The sequence below is a fragment of the Heterodontus francisci genome, chromosome 34, assembly GCF_036365525.1.
Source record: "Heterodontus francisci isolate sHetFra1 chromosome 34, sHetFra1.hap1, whole genome shotgun sequence".
Taxonomy (NCBI): domain Eukaryota; kingdom Metazoa; phylum Chordata; class Chondrichthyes; order Heterodontiformes; family Heterodontidae; genus Heterodontus; species Heterodontus francisci.
The window spans coordinates 7,042,589-7,061,696 of record NC_090404.1 but is presented as its reverse complement, the minus strand read 5'-3'; the positions used below and the strand labels follow the sequence as shown (position 1 = coordinate 7,061,696).

Here is a 19,108-nt window from a genome sequence, read left to right as displayed (position 1 = left end):
TGAATATGAATGGGAAAATATGTGATTTAACCATTTAAACATTAACTTATACAGCGGCGCCCTTGCAAAAAAAGAAAGCATTTTACGTGGCATCACATCAAAAGAATGATTTTCTGTAAATTTAGTGCTCAGATCATGATAAAATGGGAGTTCAAAATAATAAATTGACCCACGCGACAATTAAATATAATTCTAGATAATTAAGACCATTTATTCCGTATTGCATAAAGTTCTAGAGAGAGATTTTAATGACCCGACATTCCGTATTGAGAGATTGGGAACCGCAAAGTAAATAAATAAATAGGTGGAATTGCCTTGAATCCGCTGCATTTCCTTGAATTTTCTCACAGAGCTGTCAATCACAAACAAATAAAGACTCCTCCATTACTGATAACAGTTGCGTAATGTACAGTTTAATTTATGATGATTTGGATTGTTTAACAAGCCCTCTCATAGCCAGACATGAGACAGACAATGGGGAGAGAAATGCTCAGTTTGCGATTCGTTTCCACAGTTGATAAAACGTTTATTCTTGTGATATTCTGTAGTATGGCGTGAATTCCTGATTCACTGTGCTCCTGAAACCAGTGTATATTGCACTGTTGCTATTAAAGTTAGCTGCAATGATTTGGGTGCCGGAGAGTAGATTTGTTGATCGCCGTTTCGGTTCTGATTCACTGGATTCCCTTTTTCGAAAAATAATCTGAATTTTACTTCTGACTCCTTAATTATCAAGCAAGCGGACTTCCTTTCCAGCCAATTTTCAAAGGGCTGTCTGAGAGTCACAGAGTCAGGAGCAATTCGAGAAATACAGAGAGAGAGAGATACTTTTATAATGTTAGGCGTTTCTAATCACTCTGGTCTTAAATCGTGTAACTACAGTTATTCACATTGCAAATAGAATCACTTTACTAATATCCCGCATTCAGTTGCATAAATTGCTAACAAATTATTGGTATAGACTGAAGGGATAGATATAGAGAGATGGATTGACACACATTAACAGTCACTTTAGACCCTGGTAATGTAATTTAACCTGAGAGATTCACATCCCCTGTGAAGAGTTGAGGAAATAAAGAGATCTAATTTACAGCCCACAATGCAATTATTTATTACTGAACACATACTCAACTGCAATATCTCCATTTACTACCACGTAATACAGCATTAAAACCATAAAGTCAAATCGCTATCCCTGGATGCAGATAAAAAGTTCACATTTAATAATATCCCAGTGTCATGATATGAGTCCATTCTGTTAGTGATGTGGAAGGTGGGACGTGGATCCAGTAACCGCCTCTATCAGGGAATCAATAGGCGGCGCCTATAACCTCGCCCCCTTCTGTCGGGTATTTAAATGCCGGTCACTGGGACCACAATACAACAGTCCGGGAGTGGATTTGTTCAGTGAGTTCTTACCAGAACCATTTTCCCTGAATTGCCAGAAGGATGAGGTCGGCGATTTCTCTCAGTCTGTTGCTGGTTTTCTTATCCCGTGAGTAGACTGTTACCGTCTCAGTGTTAGTCTCTCTCTGGAATGTTACAGAGTCAGGAATTATTTCACCAGGATTAATCCTCGGGTTTTTAAATATTTTTTACAGGTGTCCATTCGGATGTCGTGTTGACTCAGTCAGAGGCAGAGACCGGGAAACCAGGAGGCTCCCTGAGACTGACCTGTAAAACCAGCGGGTTCACTCTTAGCAGCTACAGGATGTACTGGATCCGACAGGTTCCCGGACAGGGGCTGGAGTGGCTGGTTAGCTACTATAGTTCATCTAACAATGCTTACGCCCCAGAGATTAAAGATCGATTTACTGCGTCCAAAGACACTTCAAAAAACATCTTCGCTTTGGACATGAAGAAACTGAAGACCGAAGACACCGCCATTTATTACTGTGCCAGAGAGCACAATGAGAAGAACCAGGGCTGGACCCGTACAATAACACATGGAGAGGGAATTCAAGAACTTCCATCATAATCTAACGGTCAGTAATTGTATTAAATACAATATTAACGGCAGTGTTCAGAAACAGACCAGAGACCGTCTCTTACACAACTAGCACAGTGAAAATTCAATGGTTCAAATCTAAGACACTGATCGAAGTACTGATGAGTAATTTTGGCTGTGCTGATTTTTAATGTTAACAGTATCGGCAATTGCAGATCTGGATAAGATGTTAGTTTTAAGGTGACTGAGACCTGGAGCGAGTTACTTGGAGTCACTTCCTACTGCGTGGTGTAAACTTTTGGATATATTCCGAACTAGATCAGAAATGGATTTCTATATGAAGTGAATGGTGAGAGGCAGTACTGAACAGAGAGTGAGTGCAGTATTTGTGCAGGTTCATTCACTGTGGGTACAGCAGTGGGTCACGGTGCTGTACAGAGCGAATTCCTCATACAAAAACCCCATACAGGGAGTTTGCACAAACCAGTGATCACTTAACACGGTAGATGGTCCATAAAGAATGAGGGTTAAATAAAAATACTGGGGAAATATAATATAGATTTGTAAAAATGTATAAAAGTCTCCTGCGTAATTAGTGCTGACTGTCACGCTAAATCAGTACAGAAGCTTCAAAAGTATTCAAATCCCCTTTATAAATATAATGACGGGTATAAACTGAATTATCTTACTGATATACTCGGAGGGGAGTCGGAATCAGGTTTTTGAGGACGCTGTGGAATTTAATCTCTGTATTTTACAGTTAACAGTCCACCGCAGTATTTTACACAATGTGGTTCACTGTGATATACTGGGTGGCACAGCAGTTACTGTCAATACAAAAACTCCCTCAGCACTAATTGATGAGTCTGGGTCAGTGCTCGCTTTAACAATCCAACGATATATACAGTGAAGTTCTATTTGTGTCCAGCACTATCCTCCGAGCACGGTTTATTATGGATAAACGGATTAATTATTCATTCATCAGTTGGTGATTTCAATAATTGCTGATATGTTACTGTGTGAAATATAAAACATCAGGGAAAATTATAAAGAGTGAAAAGAATCATTAACGCAGTTATAATTTTACAAAGAACCATCAAGATTTTATTTTGCCTCTGGGGTATGGATATTTAAAATAATGATGGATTTCTCTCTATTCTGTGCAGAGCCGGTTATTGTGTGACCCAGCCCAGGGAATGTAACACTGTGACGCCATGGGCTACTGGGGACAAGGGACCATGGTGACGGTGACTGCAGGTAAGAAACATGCATTTATTCAGTAACTGTTTTATTCGTGTTTTTATTTATATTTCTGTTTATTTTAACGATACCTTAGTTCACTGAAATGTGGAGTCGGTGGATTCTGTATTGAGATTTGGTGCAATGTTTCATGTGATTTTGCTGCAAAGGGATTAGAGAATTTAACGGCTTCTCCACAGCTTCTCTGTGCTGTTGAAGGATTCAGTTACTGTTTGATGTGATTTGGTGTATATTTGTTGATGAGACGGTGTGTCTGTGCTACTTTAAATACCGAACTGTTGTTAAACTGTTCGACATTTCTGCTGATCAACTTGCTGACATTTAGTCGCTGCAGGTTTTCTAGTCTAGCGCAAACAATAAGTGTTTAAATATGTTTGAAATAAAAGTATAGGCAGAAAGCTTCAATGGTTAAGAATAGTCTTACAATATTTTGATTCATATTTGTGGTAATTAAATTGCCATCTGTCAATCTACTGCTCAGGAATGCTCACATGTAGTACAATAAATGTTGATGTAATTAAAAGCTTCATAAATCACAAACTTGCAGCTTTGGTCAGATTTAAATTAATATAATCTTCGTTATTATAATGCAGTGATATCAGCCAATATCAATGGATTATGCCATTGGCTCATAATAATTTATTAAACATGTTCTGTCTACTAACAATTCTGCGACCATTGTTTCAAATATCTGATCATTTTAATAATTAGTTAGTTCAGGTGTAGGCGAGCTCGGTGGATTCTGCATTGAGATTTTTTTTTTGCAATATTGCATTTCATTCTGCTGGTATTATTTGTAGAATTAAGCTGCTTCTCCATGAAATGTACTGTGGCGGGATTCAGTTCCTCAGTGATGTGATTTGGTGTTCATCTGTTGAAGAGAGTGTGTTACTTTGAATAAGTAAAATTTGTGAAACAGTTTGGTGTTTCTACATTGTTTAATCTCGAGCGAGCGGCTGCAGGTTTTCTGATCGAATTGAAACGTTCTACGTGTTTAAAACTGTTTGAAAGAAATGAGAAATAATATTTTAAGATATTTCATGGCATTTTAAAAATTTAACTGATAATTACAGGTTAAACTATTAAGCCATGGTCTGTGACGTGAAAGTCCGTGAAATGTTACTGCAATTACAAACTGCATAATTAGAAGGTTTGCAGATTGGAGAGTAAAGTTAATGTAATTCAAACAGTTTTAATGCGGCAATATCTCATCAGATAAACCAAATATGCTTTAATATTAACATCGATTCATTATTCATTAATCGACTTTCACAGTTCTGGGGTGCCATGTGCACAATTATCGTGACCAGAAATGTTATGGGCTGGAGACAATTTTAATTTATGCTTGAAATTATTTCAATAAGAGTGTACTTATTCTAGTGCTGTGTTCAGTTTGATGAACGATTTTGAATTAATTGTTATATTTCTGATTAAAACAAGTGAATTACAGCTTGTCTTGACTTCTAACTTCAATAGGAGTTGTAAATTGCAGTTTGTCAGTGTAATATATCTGTCCGGTTATTACATTCTTTGCGTGCAGCCCAAACCATGTTCTTCCTTAAATGTCATTTGTTGTTGGATAGTGAGATAATTATTACTAATCTAATATTAACAATTTTCCTGAGACAGGAAGTTGCTGGCAGTCAAAGTATTGCAGATATGATTTTGTTTAAATTGAAGAAACTTGCAAACTGCGTAAGGCTGGAGGCAAACAAATAACCCCTTGAAATTCAAGCAGATTCAATTAATTACAAAAGGTTAATGTTAGTTTTTAATTCAGTAACAAAATCCTGTCTCCCATCGGTATGCTGCACACAGGATAGAATTATAGACAAAGAACAGATTATACCTGAGAGTTATGCTTAATTCTTATGAAATATTAAATTGATCAGCAAAATCTGGGTTACATTTGTTCATTAAGTTTGAAATGTCGCAGATGATCTGAAAGAATTATTCTCTGTCCAATTTTACAGTGATCATTTTGGAGCTTCTTTCAATAAAAAAAAACAGAATATATTTACCAATTAATTTACGGGGATTGTGTGCATTACGAGAATAAAGTATAAAAACATTGTCTGATTAAATAGAGGCAGCACAGTTCCTGATCGCAAACTGTCCGGATGTTTTTGATTTTTTTCTTAGATGGTTAAGATTTATGACAATATTTAAACACCAGAGTCCTGCTTTCACAAACAGGGGATGTTACAGCCCATGAACAGTTAGTGAGATGTGACCCTGGCCTGGCTTGAAACTATTTAAAATATTCCACTCTTAAATCCATCGTGTGAAATACTCGCTGAGATTAGACAGAGTTTATGATATATCAACACATTCAGATACATGCGCAGTTTCCAAGTTTGTAGATTGAAAGCAGGGCCGAAGTAGAAATTATTGTTCATTTTAAATTATTGAACTGTGATTCGATTAAGTAATATATTTGTCTGAATGTTTTCATCGATCAATATGACGTCTATTATTTAATATTGATTAAATGTCATATTAATTTAATTAAAATCCGATAATTTCACAGAAATTGGTCTTGAATTAATATTAACTAATGCTCAAAATTACAGTGTAAAATCAGGTAACCTAAATATTAACCTAGAATATAATAGCGCTAATTCAGTAAACATAAGTGACCTCCCAGGAGTCCAATGAGTGCAAAATAGCAAGGGCCGGAGAGAATTTTGAATGATGTCCAAAAATAATTTAGAGAACAACACATTTCTTACTCAGCTGTTCTCAGCTCGATAAGGTTTCACCGCTGATTTTAATTAACTTTGTGTATTGCTTCAATGCTTTTTTGATAACATTTAGTTCTGAAATTGTATCAAACCAGTGGGTAATCTGTTTGCAATTAAATGTCTCCTGATTTGCTAAATTCTTTATCTGTCACTGAGTTCCTGTCACCGACATCAAAGTTTCCTGAATGTGGATTGTTTTGGTGTACTCATTTTAAGGGAAACTTTCTCACAGAATCACAGAATAATACAGTGCAGAAGAGGCCATTCGGCCCATTGAGTCTGCACTGATGCATTAATGGCACTTGATTTGTCTACCTAATCCCATTTGCCAGCACGTGGCCCATCGCCTTGAATGTTGTGACGTGCCAAATGCTCATCCAGGTACTTTTTAAAGGATGTGAGGCAACCGGCCTCGACAACCCACCCAGGCAGTGGCCTTCCAGAACGTCACCATCCTCTGGGTAAAAAAGTAAGTTCTTCCTCAGATCCCCCTTAAACCTCCCACCCCTCACCTTAAACTACTGTCCCCTCGTAATGGACCCTTCAACTAAGGGTAACAGATGCTCCCTTCACACCCTGTCCATGCCCCTCATAATCTTGTACACCTCGATCAGGTCACCCCTCAGTCTTCTCTGCTCCAGCGAAAACAACCCAAGCCGATCCAACCTCTCTCCATAGCTTAAATGTTCTATCCCAGGCAACATCCTGGTGAATCGCCTCTGCACCCCCTCCAGTGCAATCACATCCTTCCTATAATGTGGCGACCAGAATTGCACACAGTACTCCAGTGTGGCCTGACCAAAGTTCTGTACAACTCCAACATGTCCTCCCTGCTTTTGTAATCTATGCCTCGATTGAGAAAGGCAAGTGTCCCATATGCCTTTTTCACCACCCTATTAACCTGCCCTTCTTCCTTCAGAGTTCTATGGACAAACACGCCAAGGTCCCTTTATTCCTCAGAACTTCCCAGTGTCAGGTCATTCATTGAATACTTCCGTATCACATTATTCCTTCCAAAGTGTATCACCTCACACTTTTCAGCGTTAAATTCCATTTGACATCGCCATGCTGACCATAACCTAATCAAATTTTGCCTCGCCAAGTGGAGATAGATTCTCTCCTTCAGAATTTTCATACACGTTTTTAAGATTGCAAACAGACAGGGAGAAACATTTGGAGGTCGAAGGGAGTTTTGGAAATGACTATCAGTTTAATTTCAAAGAGCTTACAGACTTGGAATGGTCACAATTTGACAATTGATAAATTAGAATCAAACAGCTTCATTGAAATTGACAGATTGAACAGATCTATCTGCTGAGAGCCCGATTGTTGCATCGTTTGTGCCTGTTCAGTTTCTGTGCGCCTGCTTACTGTGTCGGGACGAGGAGCCCTCCCTACAGGTGGTAAACAGTCTGATTCGTTCTCCTGCAACTTGATCCATTTATTTAAGAAGCTTGTATCTGTGAGAAACCTAAAGTTTTGACTTTAAGTTTGATGAGGCGCCTCAGCAATGAGATCAGTATTCCAGTCTGTGACAATCGGAAATAACACTTCAGCGACACGACAGACAGACTGTAGAAGGATATTTGGTCAGTTTGTAATCAGCAATGTACCTCCCTTGGGAGTGTTTGATTCGGCAATGTAGGGGAAGCTTTACTGCATACTTAATGCATACTGTAACTATCCTGGATCCGTTTGATGAGGCAAGGGTAGAGGGAGAAATTACTCTGTACCTAAACCTGGTTCAACCTGTCCTGGATGTATTTGATGGGACAGCGTAGAGGGAACTATTTTTTTAAATATTAAACTAGTGCTGTACCTGACCCGGAGCGACAGTGTAGTGTAGAGGCGGCTTTCCTCCGAATATAACACTTGCGATGTCTGACCTTACAGCTCATGACAGGGCCGTACAAGGGGGTCTTTACTCGATCGCTTATCTTTCCTGTACCTGACCTGAGAGTGTTTTCCCCAGTGTTCCAAGCATCCTTAATCTGCATCTAACTTAGAACTTGTGAGTTCTTGACCCAGATATATGAAAATAAATCGTTCCATTGCCCAGATTAAACAACGCATATTAATTGGTATTAATATTCTTTCATGGCCAAATTTTAATGAATTAATAATATTTAAAAATGTTAAGCATCAGATAATTATTGAATGAAATTGGTCTGATTTTGAGAGCGCTTTCAGAACAAACAGTTTCAGGAAGTGACTGTAACATACCAGAGAACAGCACCTGTTCTGATCTGATGAGGCTGGAAGACCTTTTGGCGATTTAAATGGAGAAAAGTCGAGACTCCTGCTCCAAATAACCATCATGATAATCTCATGTTTAAAACCAGTATTTCGTTCAAGTATTTTCAAAAGATAACAGGCAGTGATAAACTCTGAGATGCAGTTATTGGACTGGGTCACAGCAGAGGGCACAAAGCCACTGAAGTAAGCTTCTGTGTAACTTTTGAAGTGATACAGTTAGCCTGCAATCAATGTCAATCACAATAAACTTTAAGTCTCCGACGGTATCTGATTGACTCACTTCTATTAAATCTTTCAGATCCTCTTATTTTAAAAATCCTCTTTCATTATAATAAGCAATAGAAACAAATGTCAGAGATGTTCAAATTTATGAAGCCTTTCCTCCCATTGAATTTGGAAGAACTAACTCTACTGAGGCGGGTAGGATCACAGAATCTTCTCGTACGTAATGTGGCCATTCAGCCCGCCATGCCTGTGTTAGCTCTGAAAGAGCTCTCCAATTTAATCCTACAAGCCATTTCCCCCCTCGTAACCATGAAATGTAGTCTCCTTCTAGGACATGTCCTGGTGCCTTGTGCATTCTAGATGCGCTTACAGAGAGCATGCATCGACACGACGGGTTGAATGGTCTCCCTTTGTGCTGTAACCGTTCTATGCTTTTGTGAAAATCACCTTCTGTCAGGAAAGAGACCTCCTTCTGCAGCCACCACCCCGCCCACACTCCATTTTGTTGCCAATTATTTATTTTACCACTGACCCACTTGCCAGAGGAAACAGTTTCTCCTTATCTGCAACATCAAGACATCCCATAATTTTGAACATGCCTATTCAGTATCCAGCGAAGGAGAACATTTCAACTTGTATAATCTCTCCACATAACTGAACTCCTTCATTCCTGACATCATCCTGGTAAACTCCCTCTGCACTCTCCCCAAAGCCGTGACCTTCTTCCGAAAGTGTGATGGCCAGAATTGTGCAAAAAATACTCCAGCCTAATCAGTGACTTGCAAAGCTTTAACATGACTTCCTTGTTTGTATTCAATAATCCATTTTACAAGACCAAGTGTTCTATTTGCTTTCTTAACCATCTTCAAAACATTGTGAATATGCACCTCAGGCCCCTCTACCGTTCTACCCCCTTCAAAATAGTACCACTTACATTGCATTAGCTTTCCCCGTTGTTCCTCAAAGTCCAGCACTTCACATTTAACCGCATTAAATTGCATCTGCTCTGTCTCTGAATATTTCACCAGTCTGTCTATGTCCTCCTGAACTCTGTTGCTATCCTGCTCACAATTTGTTTCGTATAATTCTCGAACTTCGAAATTCTGCTCCCCAAATGGGCGGCACAGTGGCGCAGTGGTTAGCACCGCAGCCTCACAACTCCAGGGACCCGGGTTCGATTCTGGGTTCTGCCTGTGTGGAGTTTGCAAGTTCTCCCTGTGGGTTTTCTCCGGGTGCTCCGGTTTCCTCCCACAAGCCAAAAAACTTATAGGTTGATAGGTAAATTGGCCATTGTAAATTGCCCCTAGTGTAGGTAGGTGGTAGGGAATATGGGATTACTGTAGGGTTGGTATAAATGGGTGGTTGTTGGTCGGCGCAGACTCGGTGGGCCGAAAGGCCTGTTTCAGTGCTGTATTTCTAAAATTTCTGAATGTTGTCTGATGTGGAATGTTATCTAATGTCATTTGAGAGCCCATCTGTCCAACCTTTGTGCCACCAACATCGACAATCTCTTTTCCATCCTTTTGGTGAGCGAGCTTTCAATATCTGACCAATAAGCCTCAAGTGTTTGAATTGTCCACACAAAACAGAAGTGAGAGTTGGCCATGTCAGCAATAACACTTCAGGAACTTTTGTCCTCCCTTGCCTGGAACTTACTGATATTCACTCGATGTATAATGTGTAAGTAATGTGAATATCAGATATTTATAGAAGAAACCTCTCCTGATGTTCACATTATGGTCGGTGCAAGCTGCAAGAAGATGTGTCTGTAACAACACAGTCAGCAACACCAGTTCTCACTGGTGAGGGGTGGGAAGATACTTTGGAAAATTAAATGGACCATTTCAAGAACATCATTCCAGATGACAGATATTTAGGAATCGGATTTATTTCGGATTATTAATTGAGCTGGAGGGAGCAGTAAACTCGGGAGAGATCCATTCAGTAAAGCTAGAACACAAATCACAATCTTCAAGTACTGAGAAGGAAACTGATAGTCTAGAGTCAATGCCGAGTCATCTAAAATTTTAATTCCAGAAACTAGGTTGTGTAAAAATTCCCCTCTGAAATCTGTGTACTAAATGATTCAGTCCATGTTTCAAAGGAGACTTCAACTATTTATTGTTAAAGTTCTTTATTGTTGTGGGAACATAGAAGATTAAAATGAAGTCATGTAGAGGTGTTTTGAATAATGAATGTTTTATCCAGAAATTTCGAAACCAATTTGCCCAGATCAGTGAGTTGGACTGTAGAGGGCACTGATTTAAAATCAGCGTCAAAAGAATGAAGGAAGAGGGTATGAATCTACTTTTCTACACAGGGGGTTGTTAGGATCTGGGATGTCCTATCAGAAAGAGAGCTGTCAACAGAATCCAACATAGCTGGATAAAATGGAACTTTAGAAAAGAAGATTAGGAATTGGAATAAAAACAAGAAATGTTGGAAATACTCAACAGGTCACTGTTGAAGGGTCACTGACCTGAAACGTTAACTCGGTTTCTCTCTCCACAGATACTGCCAGACTTGCTGAGCATTTCCAGCATTTCTTGTTTTTATTTCTGATTTCCAGCATCCGCAGTATGTTGCTTTAAATTAGTAATTGGAAGGTCAGCGGGATCGCTGGAGTGATCTTTCACAGGCTTGATGGACCGAATGGCCTATTTCTCTGCTATCATTTCTATTATTTTATAATTCTGGGTCATGTACATGCTAGGATTTGTTGTAGGTTTTTTTATGGGGAAATAATGAAAGGACTTTGCCTGGGAGTCAAGTTTCGGGTTATAAACTCGTTTTATAAGCACACATTGCGATGCCTCTTTTTAAGAGTAGCCGCTATTTGGGGGTGGGGAGAGGTGGGGGTGGGCGTGGGGTGGAGGGGTGGGGTGGGTGGGTGGTGGTGGTATGTGGAGGGGTGGGGAAACCCAGCAGTCAATTTGCAGAGAGTAAATTTCCAAAAACTGCAATTAATAAATGCCGAGTGCTTTTTTTTTGGCAAGGTGCTGTTGGTTTAGAAATAAGTACTAGCTGAAATAGTGGGGAATCTCCTCTTCCAGATCCGTCCAATGGAGGGTACTTTATTGAGATGACTTCAAAAGGCTCTTAATTTTGTAATGTGACAGGTCCTGAAAGAGAGGTGTTTTCCTAACCAGGGGACCGACAGGCGATTATCACCAAACGATGGATCTAAATGAAGCTGAAATGCGGATGAAGGTTTTAATCGGAAAATATTGGAATCAGTTTCTAGCTGGAGTTAAATTCCGATGTGTCTGGTTACTTGATAAGCAAGAATCACAGAGTCTAACTTGTTCAATCTGCCATTGTTTCCCAGCGACACCGTCTCCCCCAACACTTTATGGTCTGTGCTCCTGTGAACAACCCAACACCGGTGGCTCCGTTGCCTACGGCTGTTTGGCGATGGACTACATCCCCCAAATCACCAGCGTTTCCTGGAAGAAAGATCAAGAGACGATCACCACTGGACTGAAGACTTACCCGTCAGTGCTGAACAAGAAGGGAACCTACACCCTGAGCAGCCAGTTAACCATCACCGAATCAGAGGTGGGAAGCAGCAAAATCTACTGCGAGGTTCGACGCGGAGAGTCAGTCTGGATCAAGGAAATTCCAGGTTAGTGTTGTGGAAACTGTGAAAAACACAAAAGCTATAATAATCTTTTGTAGAGCTTTGGCTATATCACATTTAGAGCACTGTGCTCTGTTCTAATTCCTGGAGATTCCAGTTAGTGTCTGCTTGACATCTGTTAAAATGTAAGAACAGTTTGCATTAGTTATTAATTTCTTCTAGAAATGTCTAACATGTTTTTCTTGAAGATTGTCAAGGCGACATCGTCCATCCAACTGTTCTCCTCACCCAGACTTCCAGTGAAGAAATCACAAGCAGCAGATTTGCAACTGTCTTGTGTTCAATCATCGATTTCCATCCAGAGTCAATAACCGTGAGTTGGTTGAAGGATGGACAATCCATGGATTCGGGCTTCGTCACCTCTCCCGCCTGTGAAGTGAACGGAAACTTCTCAGCGACCAGTCGGCTGACAGTCCCCGCTGGGGAATGGTTCACCAACACGGTCTATACCTGCCAGGTCTCCCATCAAGCGGTCACCCAAAGCCGAAACATCACCGGATCTCAGGGTAAGAGACACAAATGGAGAAAGCTCCAGATCATTCTGTTCTATGATGAATATCAAAGGCAGGAAATTATTGGAATTAGTACAAATCACAGAATAATTTCTAATTTACCATCATGTAGGTTTTATTTTGCTTTGTTCCGCTGTGAGTGCTGAATTAGGTTTGCTCACGGTTCAACATGTTATTACATCACCAAATAATGGTTCCCTCTGCTTTGATACAAGAACACAAGAAATAGGATCAGAAGTAGACCATATGGCCCATCGAGCCTGCTTCGTCATTCAATACGATCATGGCTGTTCTTGGGCTTCAATTCCACTTTCCTGCCCGCTCCCCATATCCCTTGATTACCCGCGAGGCCAAACATCTATCTATGCCAGCCTTAAATGTATTCAATGATGGAGCATCCACAACCCTCTGTGGTGGAGAATTCCAAAGATTCGCAATTCTTTGAGTGCAGTAATTTCTTCTCATCTCAGTCCTGAATTAATGGCTCCTTATCCTGAGGCTGTTTCCCCGTGTTTATGATTGCCTGACCAATGGGAACAATCTCTCAGCTTCTACCCTATCAAGCCCTTTCAGAATCTCGTGTGTCTCAATTAGATTGCCTTTCATTCTTCTAAACGCCAGAGAATATAGGCCCAATTTACTCAGTCTCTCATCACCGGACAAGCCCATCAACCAATGCGGCCAATTTAGTAAATCTTCGCAGCACTGCCTCAAGTGAAAGGACATCCTTTCTTCAATGTGAAGGCCAAAACTGCACGCAGTATTCCATTTGCGATCTCACCAAAGCCCTGTACAATTTTGGTAAGACTTCTTTATTCCTGTACTCCAATCTCCTTGCACAAAAGGCCAACATGCCATTTACCTTCCTAATAGCCGGATGCACTTGTATGGTAACTTTGTGTGTTCCTTGCAGGAGTACCCCCAAGTCTCTTGGAACATTAACACTTACCATTTTCACTCCTACCAAAATATTTGGCTTTTCTATTTTTACGACCAAAGTGAACAATTTCAGAACTCCCTGTATAATACTCCATTTGCCAACTTGTTGCCCAGTCACTTAACCTGTCTATATCTCTTTGCAGCCTCTCTATATATCCTCCCCACAGCTTACCTTTCCACTGAACTTTGTATCATCAGCAAACTTAGATACATTACTCTCTGTCTTTTCTTCCAAGTCATTAATATAGAGTGTAAATAGCTGAGACACCAGCACTGATCCTTGCGGCACCCCACTATTCACTGCCTTCCAACTTAAAAATGCCTCATTTATGCCCACTCTCTGCTTCCTGTCTGTTAACCAATCCTTTGTCCGCGCTGATATACTACCTCCAGCACCATGTGCCCTGACCTTGCCTATTATTCTTTTATGTGGCACCTTACTGAATGCCTTTTGAAAGTCCAGGTACACTGCATCTACTCGTTCCCCTTTATCTGCCCTACTAGTTACATCCTCAGAAATCTCTAATACATTTGTTAAACAGTATCTCCCTTTAGTAACACCACGCTGACTTGTTCTAATCATACTATGCTTTTCCAAGTGTAATGTCAAGACTTCTTTAATAATAGTTTCCAGCATCTTTCCAACGACTGACGTCAGGCTAACTGGATTGTAGTTCCTTGTTTTCTCTCTACCTCCTTTCTTGAAAAGCGGCATAACATTTGCCATAACATCCAGGCTGATGGGACCATTCCTGAATCTAAGGAATTCTGGAAAGTCATAGCCATCACATCCACTATCTCTGCAGTTATCTCTTTTAGAACCCCAGGATGTAAGCCATCAGGTCCTGGGAACTTGTCAGATTTTACTCTGTCAAGTTTCTCCAATACTTTTTCTCGGCTGATATCAATATCCTTAATTTTCTCACTCTTTTTAGCCCCTAGGTTACTGCCTGTTTCTGGTATGGAACTTGTGTCTTCTACTGTGAAGACAGACACAAAATATTTGTTCAATGCCTCTGCCATTTCCTCATTCCCCATGATGATTTCTCCTGTCTCTGCCTCTAAGGGACCAACGTCTACTTTGGCTTCTCTTTTCCTTTTTATGTACTTATAAAAGATCTTCCAAACTATTTTTATATTGATGGCTAGTTTACTCTCAAATTCTATTTTTTCCCTTTTTATCAACGTTTTGGTTGTCCTTTGCTGGTTTCTAAAACACTCCCAATCCTCAGTCTTACATCTCATTGTTGTCACATAGTGAATGAGGTGGCCTTGATATCAGGTTTATCTTGAGTTGGCTGATTATATTCAGAGCGGCAATAAGTGGCTGGACGTTTCCTGGTTACAGCCTCGGGATCAAGCGCTAGAAAGAGCATCGATTTAGAAAACTGTGTTCAATTCAGAACTCCGGAGTTCAGGAGGAATCTATTGGCCGTGGGAGTGGTGCAACAGAAACTGACTTGAATTGTAGCGCGGCTGAACGGGTTAAATTAAGAGGACAGATTTCACAGACCAAACTGGCATTGCTTTCAGGATTGAAGGGGGATCTAATTGAGGTGTTTAAGATGTTTACTGCAATTGATGGAGTCGATGGAGAAAAATATTTCCTCTGGTGAGGGACTCGAGAGCAAGGGGGCATAACTTTCAAATGAGACCAAGGTTATTCAGGGATGATATCAGGAAGCTAACATTTATGCAGTGGCTATCGGTGATCTGGTATTCTCTCCCTCAACTCGCTCTTGAAGTTTGGCATCAATTGGAAATTTTAATGTTGAGATTGATAGATTTATGCAAAGCAAGACTATTAAGGATCGCATATGGGCAGACGGGATTAAGATGCAGGTCAGCCATTGCCTATTTGAATGGCAGAACAGGCTGGAGGGGCTGAATGACCTACGCTTTTTCCTATGTTTCTATTATTGCCCTCTTGTCAGATCGCCTTCTGACTGCAGACTGACATATGAGGCGTTCTGACTCATGACAGATATAAGAAAACTGCCTCATACCGTTATTGTAAGTTGTTCTGCACCTCAAAGCGATTCCTCAGAAGTGCATTTTCCCGATTTTTCACCCCTCCTCCGATTGGTTCCTTCATATGCAGTGGTTAGCACCGCAGCCTCACAACTCCAGCGACCCGGGTTCAATTCTGGGTACTGCCTGTGTGGAGTTTGCAAGTTCTCACTGTGTCTGCGTGGGTTTTCTCCGGGTGCTCCGGTTTCCTCCCACAAGCCAAAAGACTTGCAGGTTGATAGGTAAATTGGCTATTATAAATTTCCCCTAGTATAGGTAGGTGGGAGGGGAATATAGGGACAGGTGAGGAAATGGCAGGAATATGGGATTAGTGTAGGATTAGTATAAATGGGTGGTTAATGGTCGGCACAGACTCGGTGGGCCGAAGGGCCTGTTTCAGTGCTGTATCTCTAAATCTAAAATCTAAATATTTTCCTCTCCCCAAATACCGTGACAAGGTGCCAGAAAATTAAGTTTGTTTCCTGTTGGGCCTAAAATTCGGGATTTCATTTGACTCTCGTTATGAGCCAGTGTGAATTCGATAAAGAGCTCGTGGGTGTCAGAGCCATTATATTTAGAGGAGATGTGATCCGGTGCAAGGACTGATAGACGGGCGGAAATACTAACAAACGAACATCCGAATTAGGAACAGGAGTAGGCCATACGGCCCTTCGAGCTAGCTCCGAAGGGATTTCGGGAAGAACATTATTCAGTGCGTAACACAATTTCTCCCGCAATTATTCGATTTTTACTCTGGGTACTTACTTCAAAGCCCATTATCGGCTTTTTAGGGTGCAAGTACACAGTATATGTTACAGAATCTCCCGGAAGCTTTTTCAGGTTGTTGTCCTTCCAATAAACGATATTAATAAAGCAACAGCCTGAGGTCGATGTCTCGAAGTTGATTTATTCTCCTAGAGACAGTGAAGGCTGAATATTGGTGTCTGATTCTGAAGATGAATCTTTGTTTTATTGCCATTTCTGTTTTACAGTTCCTTGTTCCTGCAATGATCCAGTAATTAAGCTACTGCCACCATCAATAGAACAGGTCTTACTGGAGGCGACGGTGACCTTAACCTGCGTCGTGTCTAATGCTCCTTATGGTGTCAACGTGTCCTGGACACAAGAACAGAAGCCTTTGAAATCTGAGATTGCCGTGCAACCCGGAGAGGATTCCGACAGTGTGATCAGCACCGTAGACATCTCGGCACAATCCTGGCTGAGTGGGGTTGATTTCTACTGCGTGGTGAGCCATCAGGATCTGCCGACTCCTCTCAGAGATTTCATCCACAAGGAAAAAAGTGAGCGGTGAGATTGAAACAATAAGTGAGAGGTTGTGCTTATTTCCGGTGTTTGTACAAGGAACAATTCGTCCTATTAAGTGTTCTCATGGATTATTCTGATAATTTAATTGTAATTCTGCAAACGAAACGCTCTGGAACCAGAGGTGATGCAATTACGGGGAAGCTAGATAAGTAGATGAGGGAGAAAGGTTTAGAAAGAGATGAAGTGAGGTGGGAGGAGGTTCGTGGGCGGCATAAACACCAGCACAGGCTAGCTGGGCTGAATGGCCTGTTCCTGTGCTTTTTACTTCTATGTAATTTTCCAGTCTAATCCTTTAAGTTCTCTGCGAAGGGGATTGCATCCGCCTCTGCTCCGGGCTGGGAAACAGGACAGGCCGCAAAGGGGAAAGGGAAACCTTTAAAATTCAGCACAAATCACATTTCTCTCACATCTAACCAACGGTTTAATTATCTGTGGAATTATCCAGTTCATTGATATCTATTTTAATTTTTCTGCAGATAAAGATCTGCGGGAACCGTCCGTATCTGTCCTCCTGCCCCCGGCAGACGATGTCTCCGCTCAGAGGTTCCTCTCCCTCACCTGCTTAGTGAGAGGTTTCTCCCCCCGAGAGATATTCGTCAAGTGGACCGTCAATGACAAGTCGGTGAATCCCGGAAACTACAAGAACACCGAGGTGATGGCGGAGAACGAAAATAGCTCCTACTTCATCTACAGCCTGTTATCCATTGCAGCGGAGGAGTGGGCCAGCGGCGCTTCTTACTCCTGTGTGGTGGGACATGAAGCGATCCCCTTGAAGATCATCAACAGAACAGTTAATAAATCCAGCGGTAAACCGAGTTTTGTGAACATTTCCCTTGCACTGTTGGATACTGTCAATTCATGTCAATGAGAATCTCTCGATTGCATTTTAATACTTAAATAAAAATCAATAAAGACATTTTCCTCCAATCACGATTCAAATACACAAGCGCTCAATTAATTCTGCTTCCCACATTTTCTAAGGGTAGATCTATTCATCTAAAGTGGGATATTTGCAGGTCTCGGGCCCAAGTCTTGTGCAATCAGTGCTCCCAACTCAGATCCCACAGGTTAGCGACAGAGGAAAACTGATTCATTACAGGATTCCGGAAGGTAACACCAGCAACTTAGCTTTCCTCCTGCCTTGTCTGGGGATATCTGAAAATTTCCCTTTTCTGACGAACAAACGAAGTGCATTTAGATATCGGTGTTCCTGCTTCTCGTGTTGTCCACCCCTTCGGTATTGAGGTCAGTTTGCAGTTTCAGCATCACATGCTCTGGGAACTGAACCGAAGGCCACACACAAGTACGATCTGCACTCACAATTCTCCATCAGAAAGAGGGGAAAGTACAATTTATTAATCTACTGTAGATCCACATCCGAAACAGAGAGGGGGAAAGGGTAATTGTTAATCCACTGTTACTCCACTTCACCAATAGAGAAGGAAGGCAATTGTGGACCTACTGTAATAGGCCCCCACCCCTCACCAATTCCTCGACAGAGAAAGGAGTAAAGGCATTTGTTAACCCACTATACTCCCACTCCCCCTGCAGAGAGATTGGAAGCCAACTGCTCTTCATGATCGGATTCAATTGCCATCAGTTCAAAGTCGGCTTCCAGTTCACTGTACGAAGGTTTAAACATTCCAAATGGGAAACATATTGCAAAATATATCTTTATGCAACATGATATCTTAAAACATTTTCCTGTTGGCCACGTTCCCTGACAGATTAAATTCCAATAGTCTAAATCTAACTGGTGATTTAATCATCCACTATTCCTGTTGTGCTGAGGCCCATCATTTTCATTGTTGCATTCATCCAGCTGATGTCATATTGCATCTTGCACAGAATAGATTTACGCACAGAACGATAAAGAATATTCTCTGCAGTGCACACCGTCAGGGCTAGACGTGGTTATTTGTACTCTCTGAAATTTCGTTTAATAATAAAAATGTACAGGCACACGGACATAAACAAACACATAAACACACGCACATGTACAAACACACATTTGCATCTACATACACAAACAAACCCAAACGCTGAAAGAAAGATTCCCACAGTCACATACGCAAACACGAACATAAATGCACACGTTAGTACAGTCTCACGAAAGCAGAAACCTAGACATAAAAGCACACACTATCACACACATTAACACATACATGGACACATACACTCGCATATTAACAGACTCGGGTACATATGCACACAGATAAACAGACACACTAACACATGAACACACTCA

At 41.0% G+C, this 19,108-nt stretch overlaps 1 pseudogene; it reads left to right on the top strand.

The window, feature by feature from the left end:
- Window positions 1-1,361: 1,361 nt before the first annotated feature.
- On the top strand, window positions 1,362-17,787 carry LOC137348983 (Ig heavy chain C region, secreted form-like; annotated as a pseudogene).
- Window positions 17,788-19,108: the final 1,321 nt, after the last annotated feature.